This window comes from Solea senegalensis, linkage group LG20 (genome assembly GCF_019176455.1).
Source record: "Solea senegalensis isolate Sse05_10M linkage group LG20, IFAPA_SoseM_1, whole genome shotgun sequence".
NCBI lineage: Eukaryota > Metazoa > Chordata > Actinopteri > Pleuronectiformes > Soleidae > Solea > Solea senegalensis.
In genome coordinates, this window is record NC_058039.1 from 19,199,879 (window position 1) to 19,222,615 (window position 22,737).

At 45.0% G+C, this 22,737-nt stretch overlaps 1 pseudogene; it reads right to left on the reverse strand.

Moving 5' to 3' along the window:
- Window positions 1-2,888: 2,888 nt before the first annotated feature.
- Window positions 2,889-22,418, reverse strand: LOC122786537 (annotated as a pseudogene).
- Between the last annotated feature and the right edge of the window lie 319 nt (window positions 22,419-22,737).

Here is a 22,737-nt window from a genome sequence, read left to right on the forward strand (position 1 = left end):
CACAGGAGAGAGCAGCACAGGGAGAGAGAGGAGAGAGGCACAGGAGAGGAGAGAGGCACAGGGGAGAGAGGGAGAGAGCCAGAGGGAGAGAGCGGCACAGGGAGAGAGAGGAGAGAGCAGCACAGGAGAGAGCGACACAGGAAGAGAGAGGAGAGCGCAGCACAGGGAGAGAGCGACACAGGGAGAAAGCGGCACAGGGAGAGAGAGGGAGAGCAGCACAGGAGAGAGCGGCACAGGAGAGCGCAGCACAGGGAGAGATCGCACAGGGATAGAGCAGCACAGGGAGAGAGCGGCACACAGGAAGAGAGAGGAGAGCGCAGCACAGGGAGAGAGCGACACAGGGAGAAAGCAGGAGAGAGCTGCACAGGAGAGTGCAGCACAGGGAGAGACCGACACAGGGAGAGAGCTGCACAGGGAGAGAGCAGCACAGGGAGAGACTGACACAGGGAGAGAGCGCACAGGTAGAGAGCAGCACAGGGAGAGAGTGGCACTGAGAGAGAGGGGAGAGAGCACACTGGGAGAGCGGCACAGGGAGAGAGAGAGGGAGAGAGCCACAGGGAGAAAGCTGCACAGGGAGAGAGAGGGAGAGAGCGCACAGGGAGAGAGCTGCACAGGAGAGAGCACAGGAGAGATCGCACAGGGATAGAGTGGCACAGCAGAGAGCCGACACTGGGAGAGAGCGACACAGGGAGAGCACAGGGAGAGACTGACACGGAGAGAGCAGAGGGAGAGAGCAGAGAGCGCACAGGGAGAGGAGAGAGCGACAGAGAGAGAGGGAGAGAGAGAGGGAGGCACAGGGAGAGAGAGAGGGAGAGCGACAGAGGGAAAGAGCTGCACAAGGAGAGACTGACACAGGGAGAGAGCGGCACAGGGAGAGAGGGGAGAAAGCTGCACAGGGAGAGAGAGGGAGAGAGCGCACAGGGAGAGGAGAGAGCGGCACAGGGAGAGAGAGGGAGAAAGCGGCAGAGGGAGAGAGCCACACAGGGTTGGACTACAACTGGACAGCTTGGAGGAGGCGGAGAGGAGGATAAGGGATAAAATATATAATATTCTTAAGAACCCCTCCCACCCCCTCTATGAGGACCTATGTCTGAGGGGGAGCAGAACTGAGCGGTTCAGGCACCATCAGATTGTACAACAGTGCCTCACACACGGGTCCCACCTCTCCAACAAGAAATGGGATTCTTAAATTCTATATTATAATATTGTTAAGTCGCAACCTTCTTGTGTGTTTTTGTATCTTGTGTGTTTTCTTCTATTCTATTCTATTGTTTATTAGAAAAGAAAGGAAACAAAAATTCAGTTTGCTAAGATATTTATTTACAGATTTTTCTTTTCATTATATGAAAAGAAAAGAAGAACATTTGTACAGTTTTATTTACAGCGTGTGTAAGGCAGCAACAACAAACACTGACATCAAAGTAAAAAAGATGAAACTTAAATAAAAATTCATCAGTAATCTGGAGTGATTTGAATTAAAGGAGACTTCTGGATTATTATTATTTCATTGAATAAACTGAAGGAAATAAACATATTGCACTTTAGTTTTAACTGTGAGTGTGACCTTTGACCTCTGATCGTCATGTGCTCAGCTGTTTCCTGGGTTCTTTGATGTGGAATGTCAGGCTTTTATTCTGAAAACAAAGATGAACATTAATAACTCTGCAAGTGAAGAAAAAGTGGGAATTTACCTTTACATTCAAGGACCATCTAAACTCTGGACTCTGTCTGCTGCATTCACGGACCATCGTGAACTCTGGACTCTAGGTCTGCTGCGTTCAGGGACCATCGTAAACTCTGGACTCGGCTGCATTCAAGGACCATCGTAAACTCTGGATTCGGCTGCATTCAAGGACCATCATAAACTCTGGACTCGGCTGCATTCAAGGACCATCGTAAACTCTGGACTCTACATTACATGTGGTGGTTTCAGATATAACAAGGCTTAAAGGTCACATGTTGGACCAATTTTGGAAATTCGTAAAGTAAAGTTCCTTTGATGACGAGTGTACGACAGAGGTCAGAGGTCAAACGTCTGTAGTCCACCTGACTCAGACTCGAGCCTCCGATTGGTTGAAGAATACAATAATGTCTCTTTTTCGGTGTCTGAGCAGGAAATGAGGTCAGAGGAGGTGGAGCTTAAGTTGAATGCTCTTTGTTTCCTCAGCGTAACAATGTTTTGAAAGAGATGAGTGAAAGGACGTTGCTACATTGCCATGGAAACACTTGACTGTCCTAAGCTCCTCCCATTAGAGCAACACAGACAGCTGCACAGAGGCTCCGCCCACAGTGACACGTATAAACACAGGTGTAAAACAGTCAGCAGGAGGCGCTCTCTCCTCTGAGCTGTGATTGGACAAAGTGTCAGTAAACAGTCTGGAGGCGGAGCTAAGTCTAGATCAAAGCTGCACTGCAGATCAATCATTTTCTGCACTGATCAGTTTATTGATTAATCTGAAATATCTTTAAAACATCTGCTGATTATTGATTGAAAGTTATTTCAGAAACAAACTCTTTCAAATGTTTAGTAATAAAATTTGATTCAATCAATAACTGAAATCAGAGTCATCAATAAAGATATTTTATCGTTACATAAAGAATATTAGGTTTTTCATCCATGGAACAGGATCATAATCCATCAGCTTCAGGTCAAAAGGTCAGAATGCGATTGGACGCCAAGACATACGTCAAATTCACCACTCACGCTGCAAAACGTCCAGCGTCCACATCTGTCCACGTCTGTCCAGCGCCCTGACGTTGGATCTGAACTGAATGCAGCCCGAGTCAGCGGGCCAATCAGACGAAGTGGGCGGAGCAGAGAGCGTTACTAAAGATCAAAATGTGACCTCTGACTAACGCTGCACGATATCGGAAAAAATTGACATTGAGATTTTTTTGTGAAAATACAAGACTTCTGTTTGGATAGAGTTCACCAAGGTCAAAGGTCAATGATTAGATTTGTAACTAGTTGCTTTAAAAAAAAAAAAAAAGTGGGTGGGGTCAGTAATGTGACATGTGCGGCAAAATACTGACAGCGGAGTTTCACATTCACTTCCTCATGCTCACAGGAAACAAAGATTCCTGCAGTTTCTTCTTCGTCTGTTTCCACCAAGTTTACTTCAAACTTTGTAGTTAGCGTCAGTCAGTTAACTGTCAGCATCAGTCAACTAACCGTTAGTGTCAGTCAGATAACTGTTAGCGTCAGTCAGATAGCTGTTAGCATCAGTCAGATAACTGTTAGCATCAGTCAGCTAACTGTTAGCGTCAGTCAGATAGCTGTTAGCATCAGTCAGATAACCTGCAGTCAGCAGCCAGTCAGCTAACTGTTAGTCAGATAACGTTAGCGCCAGTCAGCTAACTGTTAGCGTCAGTCAGCTAACTGTTAGCGTCAGTCAGAAAACTGTTAGCGTCAGTCAGCTAACTGTTAGCGTCAGTCAGAAAACTGTTAGCGTCAGTCAGCTAACTGTTAGCGTCAGTCAGCTAACTGTTAGCGTCAGTCAGATAACTGTTAGCGCTAGCTTCTGAGCGCAGGGCTGCTGCTGCTTTTGTCCGTCTCTTTGTTTCCGTCCTTTGTCAGAGCAGAAAAAACCTGTTTAAAAAAACAAAAAACAAAAAAACAAACATAAGACACAAAGTGGCTCTGACCTCTGACCTCCAACCTCCAACTGCGTGACACTGACCTGAGCCCAGCGGCGGTTTCTGCTGAGCATGTGCGTGTTGGCCATGGCGTTGAAGAGCGTGTGCGGCTGCAGGTCATCGGGCAGACGAGTGAGGAACTGAGCGATGTGGATGAAATCCATCTGTAGCAGCACGTCCTCGTACAGACGCAGGATTCCCAGACCTGCACGGAACAGACTCTCCTCGCCGTCACGACAGAACACGTCCCACACACGACACGCCACGTCCAGGGGGAGGGACTTACTGAAGAGAGTGAAGATCCTGGAACACACACACACACACACACACACACACACACACACACAAACAAGTCAAACACAGATTTCAAACTGCTAAAAAAAAAAAGAGTCATTGTTAACATTGTTCCAATTATTTAAACACAGTTTATATTTGGGACTGTGATTTAACACGTTCACCTGTGGAGGGCAGCATTTAACCTCTCACTGTATCAGTGTACAGTCTACAGGGATTTATTAGTAGAAGAAGAAGTGACATGGGACACACACACAGATACACACGCACAGAGACACACACACACGCATACACACAGACACAGAGACACACACACACATACACAGACACGCACAGACACACACACACAGAGACACACACACACATACACAGACACACACACACACAGACACAAAGACACACACACACACACACACACAGACACAGACACACACACACAGACAATGCTACACAGACACACACACAGACACGCACAGACACACACACACACAGACACACATACAATAAAACATTACTCCACAGACACACACACACAGAGACAACACACACACATACACAGACATACACACACACACACACACACAGACACGCGACAGACACACACACACATACACAGACACGCACAGACACACATATACACAGACACACACACACACACACACACACACACAGACACATACACACAGACACACACACACACACACACACAGACACTTGCCAGACACACACACACACATACAGACACATATGACACACACACAGACACACATACACACACACACACACACACACATATATACACAGACACAAGACAGACATACACACACACATACACAGACACGCCATTGCACACGCCATTGCACACACACACACACAGACACACATACACACACACACACACACACACACACACACACATACACACACAGACACGCACAGACACACACCCACACAGACAGACACACAGAAAGACTTAAAGGTGTCAACAGTGACTGATTTGTAAAAAGTGATGTCACTGGCTGATTGATCTGTCAATTTACACACGTGTGTGTGTGTGCGTGCGTGTGTATCTGTGTGCGTTCATGTGTGTGTGTGTTTGATGACTCACCAGTCAATCAGGTAGAGGTCAGGGGTCAGGTTGCTCATCTGGAAGTGGCTGAAGAGTTGAGGAAGATTCTCCTCGAAGAAAACCTCGAAGGCTGCGAAATACTTCAGCATCTGAGGAGGAGACAGGAGGAGAGAGGAGAAAGAGAGAGAGAGAGAGGAGAGAAAGGAGGAGGGAGGAGGAGAGAGAGAGAGAGAGAGAGAGAGAGAGAGAGAGAGAGAGAGAGAGAGAGAGAGAGAGTATATTGCGAGGAGAGATTATCTCAGTATCATCAGTAGTAGTAGTAATGTGTGTGTGTTCAATAGCCTTGTAGGTGTCTTCGTGTGTCGCTACATATGTAAATTAAAATTCTATATAGTGTTCAGTAGTTCAAAAGCGCAAAATTGCACGCAGGTGTGTGTGTGTGTGTGTGTTCGTTCGTCTGTCTGTTCAAATGCTTGTGTGTGTGTGTACAGATCAAGGTCCACTCTGAAGAAAAATACCATCTATTGTGCTATTGGAGAAGGTTGGCAAAGGTGATGAAGGCTACAGGCCGCCTCCTGTAAGTTAAGGATGAGAACAGCAGCTTATGAACGACATTCCCTGACCTGAACACACACACACACACACACACACACACACACACACACACACACACACACACACACACACACACACCACACACACACACACACACCAGAACATGTCACAGTGTCAGTGTGTTGTGAGCGCCCCCTGCTGCTGAGAACCATGTCCAGCTAAAGCCACTGATTGTGTGTCTGGACTTTGGTGTGGGAGAGTGAGTGCTTTACAGACTTCGTGTGTCTCACAGTGAGATGTCTTCGTCATTAAAGCACAAACACTTCAACTTACATAACCGATGTCAGGCCTGTAACAGGTGTACGCGCCCAGAACGCTGTGGAGGAGGTCGTGGTAAGGACCGCCCTACAGACACAACACATGACAGGATGAACAGATTTATCAGATAGTCAGTGTTTATTAATCTGATCTAATCTGTGATGGACAAACATGAGCAGAGCTGTGACCTTCTGGAAGATGAAGAGTGAGGGGAAGGTTCTGGAAATGTCCAGTTTGATGAGATCCAGACTGGACTCTCGGTCAGCCAGAGACGCTCCTCCATCTGTCAGAGAAGACAGAAGACAGAAGTCAGTGTGGACTCAGGTTCAGCTCAATAAACCCTTCTGGAAAGGGCAAACAGAACAACTCGAGTGTCTTTATGGAAATGTATTTCACACACACACACACACAGTTAGACAGCGGTTGGGTTGTAATCTAATCCGACAAATCGTACAAGTTCTGATTAGTAGATTAGATAGACACATATGAAGGTTAATATATAAGAACTTTGATAGTAAAGCTTTGGTAACAACGCACGCACACACACACACGCACACACACACACACACACACACAGGTGCACATACGCTCACACACACACACACACAGTCTCTCACCGCTCTCACTGTCGTTGACTGAACTTGTCTCACTGTAGCTCCTCCACTTCTCTTTGGCTCTGGATAAGAAGATCTCATACAGCTCTGTAACCAAGCAACACAGCAGTGAGTGTGTGTGTGCGTGTGTGTGTGTGTGTGCGCGTGTGTAAGAGTGTGTGTGTGTGTACCTGGAGTGATGTTAAGCTCATTGCCGATGGCGAGGCTCCACACTCGACCTCTGACACTGGGAGGAAGTCCCTGCCACCACAGTTCCCTCACGCGCCTTGTCCCCTTCCTACACACACGCAGACACACACACACACACACAGACAGTTATTGATCGCATCACTGTTTCATCCAAACAGAAACTATGTGAAAATGATGATGTCATAGCTCCGCCTCTCTCTGGGTCAGGGTGCGCACACACATGCACACACACACACACAGGCACATACACGGCGTCCCAGTGTGGCAGGATGTCATTGTTCCAGATGATCATGGCGTTGGAGATGTTGTCCTCCTGACGGTGTCTCTCCTTCATCTGACGCTTCTTCTTCTGGGCTTCTTTTAACTCTGAGGAACAAAGACACGTTCTGTCACAGGGAGACCAGAACCTGGTCCTAATGAGGCATTCACACTCACGACTATGGTCAATCTAAAGTGTATTTCTGGACTGTGGGAGGAAACTGGAGAACACAAACACACACACACACAGACACACACACACACAGACACACGCACAGACACACACACACACACACAGACACACGCTGAGAGAACACACACACACAGACAGACAGACTAGACACACACACAGAGAACACACAAACACACACAGAGACACACACACAGAGACACACACACACAGACACCACTTTTGACACACACAAACACACACAGACACACAAACACACACACAGACACACACACACACACAGACACCATACACACAGACATACACACACAGACACACACAGACACACGCACAGACACACACAGACACATACACACACAGACAACACACACACACTTACACACACAAGAAGCACACACAGGACACACACAGGAGACACACAGACACACACACAGACACACACATACACACACAGACACAGACACACACAAAGACACACACAGATACACACAGATTTACAAAGACACACACACAGGAACACAAAGACACACACACACAGACACACACAGACACACAGGAACAGACTTTAGACACACACACAGGCACACACACAGAGACACACACACACAGACACAAAGACACACACACAGACACAGAGACACACACACACACAGACACAAAGACACACACACAGACACACACATACACACAGACACAAGACACACACACAGATACATAGACTTTTACACAGACACACAGAGACACAAAGACACACACACAGACACAAAGGAGACACACACAGACACACACAGGCACACACAGAGACACACACAGGAGACACAGGACACACACACAGACACAAGGCATTACACAGACAGGCACACACAGAGACACACACACACCACGCTTTTACACACACACACACACACACACAGGCACACCAGAGACACACAGAGACACACACACAGACACACACACACAGGAGGACCACACACACACAGACACACACAGACACATACACACACACACAGACACAGATTTTAGACACACACAGACAAACACACACACAGGAGACACACACACACACACAGACACACACACAGACAGACACAAAGACACACACACAGACACACAGACACACACACAGACACACACAGACACTGTTACGGGAATTATGTACCTCATGTAAAACATGAAGACAAATGTTCAATGCAACCGTTTGATGTGACCTGCGACCATTGACACTTTGTATTGTTAATGTAACTGTTCGATGTGACTTGTGAATAGAGACAATGGGTCTGCGACTCAGGGCAAGGTGATAACAAACCCACAGAGGCGGGGGTCTGCACCTTATGGCAGGGTGATAGCTGACCCATTGAGACAGATAAATACCTTGTGTTTCCTCGAAGACAGGGGGTCTTCACTTTGTAACTGGCCTGTGTGTGTTGCTTTGTGAATGCTCCTCTTGTACAAGATTAAACCCTTGTTTGGACACTGAGCTGACTCCGATCTCCTTCCTATGGATCTCAATTCTTTTGACAGACACACACAGACACACACAGACACACACAGACACACTGTACCTCTCTTCTTGGCTCCTGCCACCATCTCCTCATATTCCAGTTTGTGTCTCTGAGTTTCCTCCTCAGATTTGGCAGGAAGGTTCCTGCAGGACAGACACAGAGACACAAGGACAGACAGAGAGACAGAGTCAGACACATTGACCGACAGAGAGACAGACAGACGCATGGACAGACAGACAGAATCAGACAGGGAGACAGGTGGACAGACAGATGTGACATGGTTGTCACTCACGACGGTCGGTCCTCCAGGATCAAAGCTGTGGTGGACAGAGGTTCAAACTCCAGCTTCTTCCTCCTGCCTGCAGCTAGAGGGAGCTGCTGAGAACATGAGGACACATCAGAGTCCTTCATCTGCTCGTCCTGAGGACGACGTGAAAAAAACACACAAGATTGACATGTGCAAAACACACACACACACAAACACACACAATCTGTATTGGTATACTGGTGTACTTGTGTATTGTGTGTGTACAAACGATGGTTTTTGTTTGGTTGTTTATTAGAAATTTAAAAGTAAAACGTCCATTAAAGGCAAAACAATATCTTTAAGGGTTCAAAAAAGGGGCTGACCTTGTGTGTGGGTGACATGGAGGCGGAGTCTGTAGCTGAGTCGGCGTCTCTGGCCACCACCTTTCCAAACATTCTCCACCCCATTGCATTATGGGTAGGTGTTTTGGGCTCTTTGGGTTTCCTAGAAAACAGGCTCCTGAAAGAAAGAAAGAAAGAAAGAAAGAAGATATATTATATCTAATATTTAGTAGAACAACAATGTCACACTCTGCAAACAAACCAACATGAACACATGAAATTCATCCTCACACCAACATTCTGAAAATACTGTACAGTCAGCACATTCACTGTGTCACAGACAGACAGACACATGAAATCATTCAAAGTGGGTGGGTTCCAGTGTCGAGAGGATGGCAGCCTAAACTTTTAGCTCCCCGAAGGTTTTACCAATTAACCCCAAAAAAACTTGATTTTGTTAACCCTGGTGGGTATTTCATAAAAGAATAAGGAAAGGGGTTACTACTAGAAGTGGATTAAGCAAGGGTTCAACAGAAGACGACCCAGACTCGAGGTACAGCCGAAGCAGCTCTCCGGATTTACACCCACGGGAGGACGATATCTCCGATGCTAGCCTTCAAAGTATCTTCAACGAAATTTGTGAGTTCAGAAGAGATAACAGGGAGCAACTCTCTGACATTAAGCAGGAGTTGAAGAGAGCGAATGACAGACTGGACGAAGTAGAAGGGAGAACAGATGAAACAGAGACCGTGCTTCTAGCAACGACAACGTTAATCAAGCGACTGACACAGCGTCAGGCTAGCTTGGAGGCGAGATTGATTGATCAGGAGGCTCGAGCATCTACGGAGTACCAGGAGGCACAGAGGGCACTGACATGGCCGCTTTCCTGAACAACATGTTGAAAACTTCACTCGACTTCCCACTTGACGGAGACCACAAGATTGAACGGGCACATCGAGCTTTGGCACGAGGCTACAAGGGATATGTCGGCGCGAGGGCTTCCAGTTACTGTGGTGAAGACCCCCGCCACATCGGACCAAGAGGAGATTCTCCTCCTGTCTACCTGGCAGATGGCAGGGAGTAGGGGAGACCAGGTCGGAAACCAGGAGCCTGTTGCTGCGAGCGACAGCGCACATCCGAAACACCAACACTCTCGTTGTCAGTGATGGATTGTTTCCTCACACTTTACAGGTTTTATGGTGACATGTGTAGCATACACTTTAGCTATGCATGCAGAACTCTGCCATACTCTATCTGGCCTGGACTCGCGTCTAATCATAGTTCACACTTCTATTTTCTTTGTTTCATCAGATGAACGGGCGAGCCATACATACATACATATGTATTTTATTTTATCTTATTTTTATTTTTTTTTCTCACTTGGACTTTGGCTGAAATGCGGCCCCACCACTACGTCGTGGGATGTTCTCTTATGAGGGCTATGACTTTACAAGGTCCCACAAGGCTCCTTTGAAACGAGCATCGGAATCAACTGTTCTGAATTGCACCGGTGATGATTGTTTCTGTTCGTGTTTCTTGGGAAAGACAGGTTTGGTATAATGTACTTGCAGAGATGCCAGGAGAGATTTGTGGCTGGGTGATCATCAATGCAGCCCACAGTAGTAGACGATGAATAGGCAAACCCTTAAAGTGATTTCTTTTAATGTGAATGGGATTTTAAATCCAGCTAAGAGGAGGCAGATACTGGTGAAAATGAGAAGGGAGAATGTGCAGATTGTGCTCTTACAAGAGACACACCTCACCCCACTGGAACATGAACAGCTTAAAAGAATGGGCTTTTCAAGGGTATACTTCTCATCTTACAGGAGAGGCGTAGCAACTTTGATTTCACAACAAATACCATTTGAACAGATCTCGGAAACATCTGACAAGGAAGGGAGATACATAGTAGTTTCAGGCAAAATAAATGACGTAAATATAACAATTTGTAATGTTTATGCTCCCCCAGGAAGTAACTCTGCTTTTTATAGAAACCTATTTGATTTGATGATAGAGGGCACAGGGGTCGTCATATGTGGTGGAGACTTTAATATCTGTCTCAATCCAAAACAGGATTCATCCAAAAACCCAGTCACTACACGATTACATAGGAGAGTGAATGCATTAATGACAGAACTTGGTATATTAGATTTATGGAGGGATTTCTATCCATCTTTTTATTCACACCCACACGATGTTTATTCAAGGATAGATTATTTCTTTGTGCTAAAAAGAGATCGTCATAGAATACGTGATTGCGATATTGGATGTATTTATCTATCTGACCACGCCCTCCTCTCCTGCACTGTGGACATTATCGATAATCCGGGTAGAACTTTGTGGAGGTTGAACACAAATATCCTAAATAATCCAAGATTCAAAACCCAAATGAGAGAAGAAAATGATAACGGAGAGGTTGACTCAGTTACGGTGTGGGATACTTTAAAAGCTGTTGTTAGAGAGAGAATAATATCATTCTGTTCCTATGAAAAGAAACAAAAACAACTAGATCGGCAATTCCGTGCCGAAATTTCGAGGGTGCCTGCAGTTCTTGCGGCATGTGGAAGTTATATGATTTGGATCCAATCCACCTTGGAAGTACTTTTTGGTGGAGTCACCCTTTAAAAGACCAAGTTTTAAAGGAGAGAGGGGGAGAGAGATTCACAAGCCCCTCTGTTTCCCATTCATGTGTATGTGGAAGTTATATGGCAGTTTTTTGCGATTTTTGTGGCCATGGTTACTTGAAACGCTTAGAAATAGTCATCGCACACAAGTCCCGGTCGAGCCGCACGTTTTGATATAACATGTGTGGGGGTTTTCTCAAAACTGTGGGAGGAGTTAGACGTCAAAGTTTTGGGTGGAAGAATACAGAGAGACTGACAAGCCCCTCCCAAAGTCCCCTCTGCTCCTTAAACACACACACACACACGCAAACACACGCACACACGCTTGTCTCTATCTCTCCAAAACCAGCAGAGAAAGCTGAGAAAACAGCATGTTTTAAAATGGTCATATTTCAAGAACGGTTGATGATAGAGATAAAATTTTTGGTTTGTGAGCGTCAGGAGGCTTTCGGCAACTCCCACATTTAAATTTGTGACAAACGGGCAAGAATTGACAGAGAAATCACAGTTTTAAAATCACCCTCGTCTTGATTTTTCCAGAACTCAAAAGCAGACATTTTAACATGGGAGTCAATGGAGAGTGTGACCAGAGTTGTCCGCGCTTTGAGGTGATTTTAAGAAAAACTACAAGTCATATGAACATGAAAACACACACAGGGTTAGACGACGCCCATGGCAACGTTTTGATGTAAAAATTATCAGTGTAGGTTGAAAATTGTGGGCAGGAGAAGAGTATGTTTAGAGATTTTTGGTGATTATTTTGCTGGATCTCGCTAGAGTGGGCCACTCTAGCGATCCGCCCACACAACCACTCACACAATCATTATAAAATCTGAAAATGTAAAAAAAAAAGTACAAAACGTAAACTGCGATTGTTTAAAAACCGTAACATGGATCAAAACTTTGACTTAGGTCAGAAAAGTCCCAAGTCTTGTGACCCGTTTAAAGTTCCAACCACGTTTCTACGTTAAAGTATGACGACACTGTGATGCTCCGAAGTGGGCTTGGTTGTTTTCGGTTTCCCATTATTGTGTGAGTGGAAATGAGTGAAAATTATTTTACATTTTTGCGATTTCTGTCGCCATGGTTACGCGAAAGTCTTAGAAAAGTCATAGCACACGATTCCCGGTCAAGGCGCACGTTTTGATATAACTTGTGTTGGGGTTTTCTCAAAGCTGCGGGAGGAGTAGCGCGGCAAACTTTTGGGGGGCGCGAGAATAATAATCTGAAAAAACGCAAGTGGAATATCAAGATGTGCTTCCGCACAATGCATTCTAGTGAGAACTCTAGGTTCTCACTAGTATGCCTTGTTGCTGCAGGCACCTAATTAAGACTGATAGACCTTAATAAAGAACTGAAAGACCTTGAGACACAACATAAAAAAGAACAAAAACTAGAAACACTAACTAGAACTAGATCGGCAATTCCGTGCCGAAATTTCGAGGGTGCCTGCAGTTCTTGCGGCATGTGGAAGTTATATGGCCGGAGATTTGGATCCAATCCACCTTGGAAGTACTTTTTGGTGGAGTCACCCTTTAAAAGACCAAGTTTTAAAGGAGAGAGGGGGAGAGAGATTCACAAGCCCCTCTGTTTCCCATTCATGTGTATGTGGAAGTTATATGGCAGTTTTTTGCGATTTTTGTGGCCATGGAAACCATTGAAACGCTTAGAAATAGTCATCGCACACAAGTCCCGGTCGAGCTGCACGTTTTGATATAACATGTGTGGGGGTTTTCTCAAAACTGTGGGAGGAGTTAGACGTCAAAGTTTTGGGTGGACGAATACAGAGAGACTGACAAGCTCCTCCCAAAGTCCCCTCTGCTCCTTACACGCACACACGCAAACACACGCACACACACGCTTGTCTCTATTTCTCCAAAACCAGCAGAGAAATCAGAGAAAACAGCATGTTTTAAAGTTGTCATATTTCAAGAACGGTTGATGATAGAGATAAAATTTTTGGTTTGTGAGCGTCAGGAGGCTTTCGGCAACTCCCACATTTAAATTGGTGACAAACGGACGTGAATTGACAGAGAAATCACAGTTTTAAATCACCCTCGTCTTGATTTTTCCAGAACTCAAAAGCAGACATTTTAACATGGGAGTCAATGGAGAGTGTGACCGGAGTTGTCTGCGCTTTGAGGTGATTTTAAGAAAAACTACAAGTCATATGAACATGAAAACACACACAGGGTTAGACGACGCCCATGGCAACGTTTTGATGTAAAAATTATCAGTGTAGGTTGGAAATTGTGGGCAGGAGAGGAGTTTGTTTAGAGATTTTTGGTGATTATTTTGCTGGATCTCGCTAGAGTGGCACACTCTAGCTGCCGCCCACACAACGCAATACACACTCATTATAAAATCTGAAAACGTAAAAAAAAAGTACAAAACGTAAACTGCGATTGTTTAAAAACCGTAACATGGATCAAAACTTTGACTTAGGTCAGAAAAGTCCCAAGTCTTGTGACCCGTTTAAAGTTCCAACCACGTTTCTACGTTAAAGTATGACGACACTGTGATGCTCCGAAGTGGGCTTGGTTGTTTTCGGTTTCCCATTATTGTGTGAGTGGAAATGAGTGAAAATTATTTTACATTTTCGCGATTTCTGTCGCCATGGTTACGCGAAAGTCTTAGAAAAGTCATAGCACACGATTCCCGGTCAAGGCGCACGTTTTGATATAACTTGTGTTGGGGTTTTCTCAAAGCTGCGGGAGGAGAAGCGCGGCAAAAAACGGGAGGATGAGGAATAATAAGCGGAATAAACGCCAGTGGAATATCAATAGATGCTTGCTCTGCAATGCAATCTAGTGAGAACCCTAGGGTTCTGACTAGTTTGCCTTGCAGCAGCAGGCACCTAATAAAAGCAACTAGAGATGAAATAAATAAAATATACACAAGACAAACTTATTATGAGTCAGGAATAAAATCACAAAAAATCTTGGCGAGAAAACTGCAAAAGCAACGAGCAGACAACACTATATACAAAATAAGGGACATAGATTCTGGAACTATACGATATAAACAAGAAGAAATACAAAGAACATTCAGAAAATACTACAAATGCCTGTATACACAACCCCAATTAGAAGGTGACCAGCAAATTGATAACTTCTTAAAATCTCTCAAATGACCTGCTATATCAGAAGAACAAAATAGAATATTAACAGCCCCTATAACTGAGATAGAGCTGAATAGGGCCATCTCCACCCTGAAAGCAAACAAATCACCTGGCCCAGATGGCTTCTCCTCGGAGTGGTATAAGGCATTTAAAACTGAGTTGGTGCCAATCCTTCTCCAAGCTTGTGATACGACATTAAAAGATAATAAAATGCCTCCATCTTGGAATGAAGCAGTGATTTCCGTCATTCTCAAGGAGGGAAAAAGTAAAGTGTAGTTCATACACTGAATGTTGACTACAAGCTTTACACGACCATCCTCACCAGAAGACTGGACAAGGTTCTTCCTCAGCTTATACACAATGATCAGACCGGATTTATCTCACAAAGACAGACTCACGACAACATCAGGCGATCATTACACTTAATACATCATATCCAAAATAATAATATTGAAGCTTGTTTAGTTAGTCTAGACGCCGAGAAGGCCTTTGACTCGGTAAGTTGGCCTTTCCTTTAGAAAGTTTTAGAAAGAATTGGCATGGACAACGTTTTTATTAGAGGGATCCGTACATTATACTACAAACCACTGGCCCGGATACAAATAAATGGTTACCTTTCAGATACTACTAGACTAGAACGTGGTTCGAGACAGGGATGCCCAATTTCGCCCCTGCTATTTGCACTCTATATAGAGCCCCTAGCTCAGTGGATAAGACAGACTCAGAGTACTAAAGGAATCTGCATTAATGGAGACGACCACAAGGTGGCGCTATATGCTGACGACGGCTTGGTTTATTTAAGTGACCCTCCTAATTCACTCCCCAAATGAATGGTCTTTGGTAGTTATTCAGGATATAAATTAAATATACAAAAGACACACATTTTGACTATCAACTAATAACCCACAAAGCAATTTAGGGACAATTCCATATTAAATGGGATCAAAATTAATTATCATATCTAGGAGCGCCTGACCCCAGCTAAACGGCGAGCTCTGTCTTTCGCCTCTGTCCTGGCCAGGCGTGCAACATCGCCCACTCACGCTCAGTGGTTGACAGATGTTATGTCTTGTCTAAATCTCGAAAAAAATATTAAAATTATTACATTACTCAATCCGTAACTCCAAAGAAAAGTTTCAGAAAGTGTGGGGAGCCTTTCTGGAATACTTTCATAATTTGAAAACTACATTGGGACTGGATCCCTCACACTTTGATATATATGTATATATATATATATATATATATATATATATATATATATATATATATATATATATATATATATACACACACACATATATACATATGTATATACATATATATATATATATATATATATACATATATATACATATATATATATATATATATATATATATATATATATATATACATATATATATATATATATACACATATATATATATATATATATATCTATATATATATATATTCTCTTTTCTATCTTGTTTTACTTTATTTTACTTTTTCAGAGTAAAACCCGACTTCCAGCTGTTACCTGTACCACTCCAGGAATGAAGCACAGTTATCTGTGAATGTGTCTGGCCAGGTAAGGATGTGTTTTGAGGGGTGGGGTTGGGTTAGATAAGGTTTCTTGTTTTGTGATTTTGTAATGTGTAAAAACTCAATCAAAATATCTTAGAATAAAAAAAATAATATCTCGGAATAAACCTGCCTAAAAGAATTCGAACACTGGCAGAGATGAATGATGGCCCCCTCTGAACAAATATTAAAGAAGCATAGATGGAACTCTGTAAGAATGAATATCCTCTTCTTATTCCAGAAACTCCCTGTAGAAATTTCCTCAAAACTATTTTCTAGATTATTACAAGATTATTTCCAGATTTATTTGGCTTAAAAGTTTAAAACTTAACAACTTCCAAAGAAGCAAGAGGGGATGGCACTACCTAATTTTAAGGATTATTTTTATGCAGCTCAGATTAAAAAATCTGGATTATGATAAAAGACGAGTATGAATTAAGTAATAAATTACAGATAATCCAATGGCGTGCCTATGATCCGGAATTTAGGCCTAACACGATAGATAAGGGATTTAAATCATGGATTTTGAAAGGAATAACGACTTACTACTCTTACTCACAGAAAAGGGACAATTGAAAAACTTTGAAAAGAAGACTGTAACCTTGAAAGGACAGATTTTTTTAGATTCCTCCAGGTACGTAACCGCTTTGAACATATCAGAAAGGACCCGATATCGATCATTTTTATTGATGCTTACCAAAGTAAACCGGTCTACTGTCTAAGAAAACACACAGTACAGGAAGGAAAAATGGGAGAGAGAGGGTAATCTAACAATATCTGAGGAGGATCATTGGCATATCTTCTGGGAATGCCCAGTGGTTAAATCCTTCTGGACACAGCTTCACAAACTGTTAGGCAGCATGTTTAATTCTAATCTATCGACGCACTTTTCTGCATTATTTTTAGGAAATTCAGAATCACAGGTCAGGCAAGCTGATGAATGGTAAAAAAGCACTGACATGGCGTTGGCTTCTCCCTGATCCGCCCACAGTGCAGGAGTGGATAAGTAAAGTAAGTGACATTTACCTCATGGAACAGATTATCTTCTCCTTTCGCCTACAGAAAAACATATTTATCGAATTGTGGGCCAAATGGGTAAGATATGTTAGTTTTGAACAGACAGAAGTATTGAATGGATGATCCTGTAATGCTATTTTTATGCTTTATTTTTGAATGTTTTATTTGGCCTAATGACTAGTGTGTATTGTTTTATTTTATTTATTTATTTAAGAAAAAAAAAGAAAAAAACTCCCTGGTGGACATTTCTTTATTTGCTCTTTTATATACATCTATCTTTCCCAATTTGTTCAAGTTCTCAAGTATACTTTCATTGGACTTTGTGTATTTTGTTTCTTGTTTTGTACACAAAGATTTCAATTGTGAGTGGCGGAAATACCATTGTATGTTATTTGAAATGAAAGTAATTGCTGTACTGTAATGTAATAAAAATGTAAAAAAAAAGAAAAAGAAATCATTCATTCTTGAGAATCATTTCCATGTGATCGTCATGTGATCGTCATGTGATTGCAGGATTAAAAGAATCAAAAAAAGAACATCAGAGAAGCGTCAGGATCATTTTCTGCCTTCAACTGACAATTCTTCACAACTTTCATTTCCTCATTCAGGATCATGTGACGTCCAGAGTCAGTGAGGCTTTCATGAAGTGTGGTTGTGTGTGTGAGGTGGAGAACATGCTGCTGTCAGCAGAGAGACACATGGACCATGTGACCATGTCACATGACCTCATCTTTAGCTCACTGTTACACTCACTCACTCACTCACTCACTCTCTCACTCTCTCTCCCACACCAAAGTCCTCTGCTGCCTCGTGCGCTCACTAAAGGAGGCGATGGTGTCAGTAAAGGAGGTTTTAGTTTCAGTAAAGGAGGCGATGGTGTCAGTAAAGGAGGTTTTAGTTTCAGTAAAGGAGGTGATGGAGTCAGTGGGTGTCAGTTTCAGCGGTGTCAGTAAAGGAGGGATGTGTCAGTAAAGGATAGTGTGTCAGTAAAGGAGGTTTTAGTTTCAGTAAAGGAGGTGATGGTGTCAGTAAAGGAGGCGATGGTGTCAGTAAAGGAGGTTTTAGTTTCAGCAAAGGAGGTGATGGTGTCAGTAAAGGAGGCGATGGTGGTGTAAAGGAGGCGTGGAGTCAGCAAAGGAGGCGATGGTGTCAGTAAAGGAGGTTTTAGTTTCAGCAAAGGAGGTGATGGTGGTAAAGGAGGCGATGGTGTCAGTAAAGGGAGGTTTTAGTTTCAGTAAAGGAGGGATGGTGTCAGTAAAGGAGGCTGGAGGTGAAGGAGGTGATGGTGTAAGTAAAGGAAGTGATGGTGTCAGTAAAGGAGGTGTTGTTCAGTAAAGGAGGTGGATGGTCAGTAAAGGAGGCTAAGGAGGTGATGGTGTCAGTGAAGGAGGTGTTAGTTTTGAGGTGTTAGTTTCAGTAAAGGAGGTGCTAGTTTCAGTAAAGGAGGTGCTGGAGTCAGCAAAGGAGGTGATAGTATCAGTAAAGGAGGTGATGGTGTCAGCAAAGGAGGTGATGGTGTCAGGAAGAGGTGATGTGTGTGTGAAGGAGGTGATGGTGTCAGCAAGGAGGTGAAGTAGGTGATGAAGTCAGTAAAGAAGGTGATGAGTCAGTGAAGGAGGTGCTGGTGTCAGTGAAGGAGGTGCAGGAGTCAGTGAAGGAGGTGCTGGTGTCAGTGAAGGAGGTGCAGGAGTCAGTGAGGTGCTGGTGTCAGTGAAGGAGGCAGGAGTCAGTGAAGGAGATGGTGTCAGTGAAGGAGGTGCAGGAGTCAGTAAAGGAGGGTGCTGGTGTCAGTGAAGGAGGTGCAGGAGGTAAAGGAAGTGGGAGGTAAAGGAGGTGCTGGTGTCAGTGAAGGAGGTGCAGGAGTCAGTAAAGGAGGTGAAGGAGTCAGTGAAGGAGTGAAGAGAGATGCTGGTGTCAGTGAAGGAGGGTGGAGGTAGGGTGTCAGTAAAGGAGGGTGTTAGGTAAAGGAGGTGCTGGAGTCAGCAAAGGAGGTGATGTATCAGAAGGAGCTAATTTCAGTAAAGGAGGTGATGGTATCAGCAAAGGAGGTGATGGTGTCAGCAAAAGAGGTGATGTGTCGGGTGAAGGAGGTGATGGTGTCAAAGGAGGTGAAGTAGGTGATGAAGTCAGTAAAGAAGGTGATGAGTCAGTGAAGGAGGTGCAGGAGTCAGTGAAGGAGGTGCTGGTGCAGGAGTCAGTGTGAGGAGTCTGAAGTCAGTGAAGGAGATGCTGGTGGTGAAGGAGGTGCAGGAGTCAGGAAGGAGGTGCAGGAGTCAGTAAAGGAGGTGCAGGAGGTGCAGAGGTGAGGAGGTGCAGGAGTCAGTGAAGGAGGTGCAGGAGTCAGGAAGGAGGTAAGGAGATGCTGGTGTCAGTGAAGGAGGGCAGGAGTCAGGGAAGGAGGTGCAGAGTCAGTAAAGGAGGTGCAGAAGTCAGGGAAGGAGGTGCAGGAGTCAATAAAGGAGGTGCAGGAGTCAGGGAAGGAAGTGCAGGAGTAAGGAGGTGCAGGAGTGAAGGAGTGTGCAGGGAGTGCAGGGAAGGAGGTGCAGGAGTCAGGAAGGAGGTGCTGGTGTCAGTGAAGGAGGTGCAGGAGTCATAAAGGAGGTGCAGGAGTCAGGGAAGGAAGTGAAGGAGGTGCAGGAGGTCAGTGAAGGAGGTGCAGGAGCCAGTAAAGGAGGTGCAGGAGTCAGTGAAGGAGGTGCAGGAGTCAGTAAAGGAGATGCTGTCAGTGAAGGAGGTGGTGAAGGAGGTGCAGGAGGAAGGAGATGCTGGTGTCAGTGAAGGAGTGCAGTCAGGAAGGAGGTGCAGGAGTGAAAGGAGATGCTGGTGTCAGTGAAGGAGGTGCAGGAGTCAGTGAAGGAGGTGCAAGAGTCAGGGAAGGAGGTGCAAGAGTGCAAAGGAGGTGCAGGAGTCAGGAAAGGAGGTCAGGGAGTAAGGAGGTGCAGGAGTGCAGGAGTCTGCAGGAGTCAGTGAAGGAGTGCAGGAGTCAGTAAAGGAGATGCCAGTGAAGGAGGTGCAGGAGTCAGTAAAGGAGGTGCAGGAGTCAGTAAAGGAGGTGCAGGAGTCAGTAAAGGAGGTGCAGGAGTCAGGGAAGCTTCTTCTCACCTGGTGAAGAAGTCTGCGATGCCAAACCTCTTGGGCAGCAGTTTTGGATCAGAAGCGTCCGCGTGTTCACTTGGATCTGGGAGTTTGTCCGGAGCACTTTGCCTTCGACCGGTCATTTCCAGAACATTCCTGCAGTCCTCACCGTAGCCCATGTCTCCAAAATAAAAGCCCCCGTCCTCATTGGGTGTCAAGGGTGTAGCATCACAGCTCAGGGACAGTAGAGGGGCGGGGTTAGTCCTCAAGCTCTGCGGCCTTATGGGTAAACTCAGCTCAGCCTCATCCTCGGCGCTGTCAGCTCCTGAGAGCGGGCTGTCAGGGTTGGACGAGGATGACGAACAGGGAGAGGGCAGTTTGGCACTTGATCCTGGGGTGGGGGGGCAGTCCTCCTGGTCCTGGATGGGGGCAGTGTTGGAGGAAGTGGGGCAGGGAGGGAGCTCATCCTGCCCCGGGCACTGACACATTGCTGTCCCGTCCCCAGTTTTGTGTCCTGGCGTCACGTCTACATGACAGTCACTGGTGATGGAGTGTAAACCACCGTTAGCTACTTCAACTCGTCCACAGTTCACATGTCCCTGCAGTGCCGGGCTGGAAACCCCTGCTGCTGGTCTGGAATAAGTGGAATCCTCACTGACCACAACACCATTGGTCAAGGTCCCAGCTGAGGGCGCCACCGTCGCCACAGTGCAGGCGCAGTGCTGCTGCTCTTTTGTCTCATCTCCCTGCACTTTCCACCAACCCTGGAGCACAGCTGGACAGGAAGTAGCTGTGGTCTCTGCCAGGCGGAGCCTACCTGCTCCTCCCCCTCTCATCACCTCCTCCTCCTGACAAAGTGGTTCACAGAATCCATTCAGGCCACAGTGGTCGTCCAGAACCTCAGGAACCACACACCTGTCAGTCAAACAGACGGACAGACAGACAGACAGACAGATCCACTTTACTGAGCCACAGACTGGCTAATGTTAGAGCCATAACTCACACCACAGCACTGACACTCATAGCAATAATATTAATAGTAATAATAATAATAATAATAATAATAACAATAGTAATAACAGTAATAGTAATAATACAATTGCAGTGATGCAAACACTAACTGACCGCTTTATTAGGTACATCTATTAAATCTATAATAACTAAAAGGCTGACACGGTCACGTGTTTGCTAATGGTGTAAAAGTATGAGCTCACACTTCCGGTCCATCAAACACATACAAACATAAGAATCATATATAGGAACATACTGCGCAGGTGTGATCACATGATCGGGGAAAAGGTTCATCTCTTCTCCGGTAAACTTCCTCCGGTTAGCGCTCACACAGAAATGTCCCTTCCCGGCTCCCTGACCTCCGCTGACCCCGGCTAACAGCGCTGAGCTGATGGAGACTCTGAGCCCCGCTTTCACACCGCCTCCTCCTCCTCCTCCTCTTCTTTCTTCTTCTTCATTGTCATTAAAGTCAAAGGTAGTAGACCCTCCTGCTCCTCCAGCCTCCTCCTCCTCCATCGGTCCGCTCACAGAGCCTCGGCGGCGGCTGAAGCCGAGCTCCCGGTCGGTAGAGCTCCGTTGTTGTTGGAGGAAGGGGCTGCGACCATTTTAGTGTTCAGCGTTAGCTGACGCTGCCCGGGTCACACACGCACATCCCCGGTGTAAATTCACCGACGTGACCCTGTCCTCCCGCCCCGTTGACCGAACGTCACCGCCGGACTGAGCTGAGTTTAATCCTCGTCAACGTTCAGCTGCGGCGGAGGAACTCCAGCCACAGTCCGGCGCCATGTTGAAAATATCCCAATAATGACGTCACACCTGGTTCTTCCCTCCCCCTGTGAAGAGTTTACTCACAGTGACCTCTGCTGGTCATATGGTGTAACCTCAGCTCCCTTTCGTTTTATAGAATAATTCAAAAGAAATAATAATACGATCATAAAACAGTTAATAAATTGTGCCACATTATTATATTAAAATGTACAACTATGGTAAATAAACAAAAAACCTGTGGTTTTAAAAATAATAATATTTAATCATTTTCATTTAATTTGATCAACTTTACTTTAGACCACGAGTGTCCTTTAATTTCTGTTTTCAAAAATCTTCTACTTCCTC